Genomic DNA, 6,609 nt, shown 5'->3' on the forward strand with positions numbered 1-6,609 from the left:
CACTCACCTCAGCCTCCCAAAGCACTGGGATTACAGGCTGAGCCACTGAGCCCGGCTAGAGATAGTTTTATTTAAAAGTAACATAACACCTTTGTCATGTAGCATAACCTTATCAAGGGAGTCCTTTACCATATTCTGCTGTCTAGAAGAAAGTCACAGGTTCTTCCAGCACTCAAGGGAAGGAGGTAATACAAGGGCTTGACTCATTGAGGAACATCTTAGAATTCTGCATACAGCAATGACTGAATGAAGAAGCATTCTAAACATCAGCTATCTCTTAGAAGGAAACATAGTAAGTGGCAAACAGAATCAGGAGGAAGAGTTTGACCCAGTGTATCAGCATGGAGAAGTTAAAAAGTGGGAGGAGAAAAACTCCTCAAAATAAATTTTCAAAAGTGTTATTCAAAAAGTCAACTAAATTGCAGCTGGATGAAAATATTAGGAATGTATACAGTTACCTGATGTGACAAATATTGTCTTTGGTGACACTTTGGCATGCATAAGAAAAAAATGTTAATATGCTCTAAATTTTATAGTGTTGGAAGATGACTGGGTGAGAACAAATAAGTTTCAGTTTTGATGCCTTATATTAATGATTTTTTAAATTTCGTAAGTACTTAAGCTTTGGAAGAACAAAATCTACTTTATATAAAAATATATACCATGATATAAAGTAGTAGGCGTTAAAACCTACTTTTGATTTCTGAGAAAAGTTTTCTGCTTCACTGACTTTCAGAAGATGACTCACAAACTACAGGTCATAGGACCTACCCAGCCTTGAGCCCTTTTCATTTAGCAGCAACAATGGATTTCATCTATTATCTTCAGATTTTAGGGGAAATGAGTGAACCAGTGACCTTCTCTAGTATTGTTTATTGGAAAGGTGGCACTAAGTTTGAAAATATGTTATCTAAACAATGAATCTTCATGCCATGTCATAGTGGTGTCATAGTGGTGGGGTGGCTGGCATCTTTGCAGTTGATTAGATGTGGGATGGCTGACAATTCTGCAATTGTTTAGGCTCTAGTTAATCCTAAATTACTTAAGCTTCTATCATATAGCTAATTTTTCTAACACTTTCAACTGGCATCTTCTAGGCTATCAAAAATATAGTTTATCTATCCTCTTAGCTCAAGCATCTCCTATAAAGAAGTAATTATTAGAGAAAGTAATAAACTTTTTGCATACATACACACACACACACACACACACACACACACACACACACACACACACACACATACACACACATAATGTTAGTAGGTAATCTGTTAGCTGCCAGGCCTTTCTACATGTAAATGTCTTTAGATGTCTTAAAGGGTTATAGACGTTCAAGGATTCCTAAGCATTAGACTTATTGTGATCTTAGTGAGATGCTGTAGAGAATTTATGTTACATATGACATGATTAAAAGTCTCTTCCTTGTGATCTGCTTTAGGGAAGGTAAAATCAAAGTTAGATTCTTTTAGACTGCTCTGTGAAGTGAATATATTTAAACCAACTGTCAGATCATGCTCTTTGCAATATAACTCTGAATATTCAACCATTAGTTTCTTCTTATCTAATCTGAGATGAATTCAGAACAAAGTCCTGCGCCTGATCATGTATTGAGAGTTGACTACTTTCTCTCTGGTACTATTATAAATTCTGTAACATCAACAAAATCACTGCTTTGGTTTTGGTTTTATTTTTTAAATTTAAATTAATTTAACTTAAATGAACAAATACATTCAAATAAAATAAAAATAAATTTAAAATTTATTTAATTTTGTGATTTGATTCATACAGTTCAAAGTTCAAAAGTGAGCAAGTATAAATAGGTACATGTGAAATGTCTCCTTCTCACTTCTGGCTTTCCTGTACCTAGTTTCTATCCTACATTTCACATTTAACCACTGTTAATTAGCTTATTCCATATCTTTTCCTGTCACTATGAATTGACTATTTTCTATTATGTTGTACTGATCTGTCAATTCATGCAATGATGCTACTGTATTTTATTTGGGTGCTTCATGTTAAAATTTAATACCCAGTAGGAGTTGTTTCTCCTACTTGCTCTTCTTTTTCAACTTTTATGAGTATTTTTATTTGCTTATTTTTTCCCACACGAACTAAAAAATCAGCTTGTCTAACTAAAAAGATGTTGGTAATATGTATAAATTGATGTAGGAATCACAAATATTTTGATGATATTGCCTATATCTGTAGAAACACAGAAAATTTTCTGGATGATAGATTTGCTGATAGTGCTAAAGGACAAATGATATGAAATTTAGGAACCTAGGAGGTAGAGGGAAGACTTTGAGTTATGGTTTCCAAGTTTCTGGCTAGGCTTCAGGGCAGATGTGGACTTGAAACAAAACAAGCTATAGAGTATTTTTAAAAACTCCAAATCAACATGTATGTATGTGTGTGTGTGTGTGTGTGTGTGTGTGTGTGTGTGTGTGTGTGTGTGTGTATGTTGGGAAGGGGAAGAAGAGGAGTAATAAATTCACTCTTTGTTTTACTTTTCTTTGGAAGCAATTTTAAACTTTGATAAAAGTTGCAAGAATAGTATAAAGAACATCTGAATTCCCTTTACTAGATTCACATATTAACAGTTTGCCTCACTTGCTCCCCCACCTACACATATGTTTATGAATCACTGGAAAGTAAATTGAAAATATCATATCCCTTTACCCTTTCATCTCTAAATGCTCCAGCTTGTATTTGCTAAGAATACAGACATTTCTTTCTTTATTTGCCATCCATTTTTTTTTTAGTTTATCCAATCACATATTTTTAGTTGGGAACAGTTCCTCAGCCTTTGTCTTTTAATATGATTATAGTTTTGAAGAATGTAGACCTTTAAAAAAAATTGAGTTTTATATCTTGTTTTCTGATGATTAAATTCAGGTTAAGCAACTCAGGATGGGATACTACATAAATGATGTATCCTTCCTAGGGTGTCACATCCCCAGACATATGATGTACATCTGTACCTCACAGTGATGTTAATTTTTATTATTTAGATAAGATGTTGATTTCTCACCAGTATAGTTACTATTGTTCCTTTGCAAGCAATATAAAGGGAAACATTTCAGACGAAATAAATTTAACAGGTTTTTTTTTTTTTTTGGCATTAAAGAATACATGAATAGGGCAATACTCAAAACCAGAAGAGCTTGAGAGAGCTCCACATTAGCAGTGTGAGCAACAGGTTTTTATACATTGGATACAGAAGCAAAGTAAAGAAATTAATTGGTTACAGCTAGGCATCTGCCTTATTTGAGTATGATCCAGGGAAATATCCTTAGTTATATAACTAATGACTAGTTGGCTATTTGTGATTGGCTGATAATCAGTTTGGTCATTGTTGTTGTTTTATTTTTCAAAATTAATCAACTAAAAGTTTCAGTTCACTTGCATAAACCAGGTTCCAGGTACAGAAACAACCCCAGGCTAATGGACTCATGCTTATGGCTGTGTTTTCTCTCCAGCTAAATTGTAACTGTCCCAACACTGGGGGCTATGCTTCTGCTTCCTTCTTATTAAATTCCCTTCTTTCTACACACATACACACATGAACCTCTAATCTAAAGCTCTGTTTACAGAAGTTACTCATTAAAGTTGTGGGCAATGATATTTGTAGCTTCAACCTGTAGGCATCATCTAAGTGCCTTCTGTGGATCTTGTAGTTACTGCCAAATGAAATATTGGAAGTTCAATATGGAACTTTGTGATAACTGTTTAGGATAGTGTTACAAGAAAATCAACACTTTTTTATTTTAAATATACTTTAAAGGTTATCCTCATTAGAGAACCAAAGTGTAGCATGTAAGTAACAGTACACGTTTCCCTCAAACCTCAAATATTAATTCTTTGCTCATATTGTATATAAAAAGTTACATAGCTAAGTTTGGTTTCCATTTCTTTTACTATTCTGTAGTGTCTAATGCTCCTTTTGTTGCAGTATATATTTTTAAATGTAAAACTTGCTCTGATTCTCATTTCCCACCTGAATCTCTTTGGTTTGTTTCTCCCACGATATTCTCTAAAGCAGCACATATAGATAATACTTTTCCCAATAACCTCAAAACCTAGATAGGACATTGAGTTTGGAGGCAGCACATTGTTGGTGGATTAAAAGTAAGTATTTTCTGTTGATTTTCAAGAATATGAGTTTTTGTATATAGATCCAATTACTTGCATGGGCATTTGAGACTTCAGAAGTCTTTTAGGAAAATTTGTGTCTGTGGTTATGTAAACACACACACACACACACACACACACACACACACACACACACACACACACACACACACAATCTTTCTATGCCCTGTCATGTATCTATTCACTTAGGAAACACATAGGTATATACATTTTCCCTTCATCTATTTCAGTTATTTCCAAGGTAACTCAGTGGCAGGAGTATTTCAGCTTCAATAAATCCCCCCCCACTTCTTTTGCTATTGTATTTCCGCTCTTCTATCCTAGCACAAGTTAGTGGGGGAAAGTGTTCTTTAAAGACATTAGTTGTTGGTAGTTGTTGCCTTCAGAGACTTCTGAGTCCCTCTTCAGGGATTTTAATTCGCTCTGTCTCAGGCTGCTAAAGCTAGCTTCTGCTGGCATTTTTTTGTTTGTTTTATATTTCACTGAAGAAACTTCATCGTATTCAATCTCTGTTGCAATGTTCAGGTTTGCAGTAAAGTTTTTTATAGACACATGTACAAACAAATGGAGGAACTGTTTTAAAAGAAATCATTGGCCATAAAACAAAAATAAAAACAATCCAAAAAATCATTTTTTTGGTCCAGCTGAATGTTAACACAGGTTGGTGTGGTGTAATAGTGACCTCTTTATAAATAGATGAGAATACCCGTTAGGAGTAACATATAAGCTGGTGTAGTTGGTGATGCATTACTACAAACGGTTTTTAACATCACTATTTTAAGATATAGTCAAAAGGAAAGGCAATTCAATAAATAAATAAAGGGTTTAACATATCAAAATTAGAATTGTTGCCTAAATAAAATATCTGGATTGAGGAGTTTAATTTGCTTCTCCCTCTCCCTCTCATCTCTGTCTCTTTCTCTGCTCTCTCCCTCTCAACTTTTCACAAACTTACTATCTAATTTTCAATTTATATTTTAGTAAAATTGGAAACCAGTATTTGGCAAAACTTAAATGAAACGTCTTACTATCACAAGGCAAAAGGATCCTTTTAGTCTTGTTAAACCTAATTTTGGTGTTGTCTCTCTCCCTCGTTTTTTTCTTTTGTACCAATACAACACATATCTCTATATTTTTGGTGAGTTGAACATTGAGGACAAAGTATATTAATTATATTATATTATATACTATATTATATTACCTTTTTTCTTGGAACTTAATATTATATAGAAAAACTGAATGCCATTAGTTTCATGATTTGAAAATGTATCCTTTATCTGCATTTCAAAGTAGTCTTGTGTTCTCCAATTTATTCTTACTATTATTACCACCACTACCTCACCTTATGTCCTGAACACTTAATGTTTAGTCTACATGTTTCTGAATGTTATTCTTATCTTTACATGTATACCTTTTTCTTAGATGCCCATGAAAGTGTTATTCTGACTTAGTTTATACATGATACTGTGCTAAGGGATGTGATGCTATGCAGTAAAAAAGAGAACAAGCCACGGGGAGTTTAAAAGAGCTGCACTCACAGCCTGAAGTCTGTCACTGACTAGCTGTGTTTCTATGCATAAATAACTTAATCATGCCTTCCTTATTTATATGATATAAACAATTATTGACTTCTTCAAATAGTCATTGTGAGCATTAAACTAAATAAGGTAATGTATAAAGCACCTACTAATACATTCTGGCAAATAGGCAGTACTCAGATTATGGTAGCTACCATTATTTTTATTATTACTTAAAAAAAATTAGGTTGTGAGACCAAGAAGAAATAATGGGCCTGCTCTACTAGTTGATATAAGGAGGTTGCAGACAGATTTTAATATGTTTTGTCTCTGATTGCCTCTAAGGACTGGGGAAATTACTCAAACCTTTCTATTTCTCTGTATGGCAGAAATAAATAATCTACCTAAAGAGTAGTGATGGTTATTAGCTGATTAGTTTTCCCCAAAGATGCTGACCTTACAGTAATCTATAAATACTAGGTGATTGTTATTATTTATTTCTTCAAATGAAACCTTTATTTGGTTTTTAATGGATCAGTTAGAAATCTTGGGTGTTTCTGTGAAGATATAAATGAAATTACAGAAGTGATTTTCAGCAGAAGGATTTCAGAGACAGCTACCATGTATCTTTTTCCTTTAAGCGATATCTTCTTATAGTTTTACTTTTTAAGAGCCTTTTTAGCACGTCTGTGACAATCCTTTCCCCAAACAAATCAGAGAGTATCAAAGAACAGTGGGGGCTGTTAAAAATGGTATTCTGGAACATCATTCTGATTTCCTTTAGGGAACCATTTTGACATTTTATCAGACTGTGTCTAGTAGTTACGGAGCTTTTACTTACATTTAAGACTTAAAATCCATAAAAATCAATTGCATTTTTGTTGTATTTGCATTTATATAGATCCTTTAATATATTTTATATCATAGCTCTTTACAGACC

The sequence above is a fragment of the Carlito syrichta genome, unplaced genomic scaffold, assembly GCF_000164805.1.
Source record: "Carlito syrichta isolate Samal-C Ts95f unplaced genomic scaffold, Tarsius_syrichta-2.0.1 Scaffold307302, whole genome shotgun sequence".
NCBI classification, from domain to species: domain Eukaryota; kingdom Metazoa; phylum Chordata; class Mammalia; order Primates; family Tarsiidae; genus Carlito; species Carlito syrichta.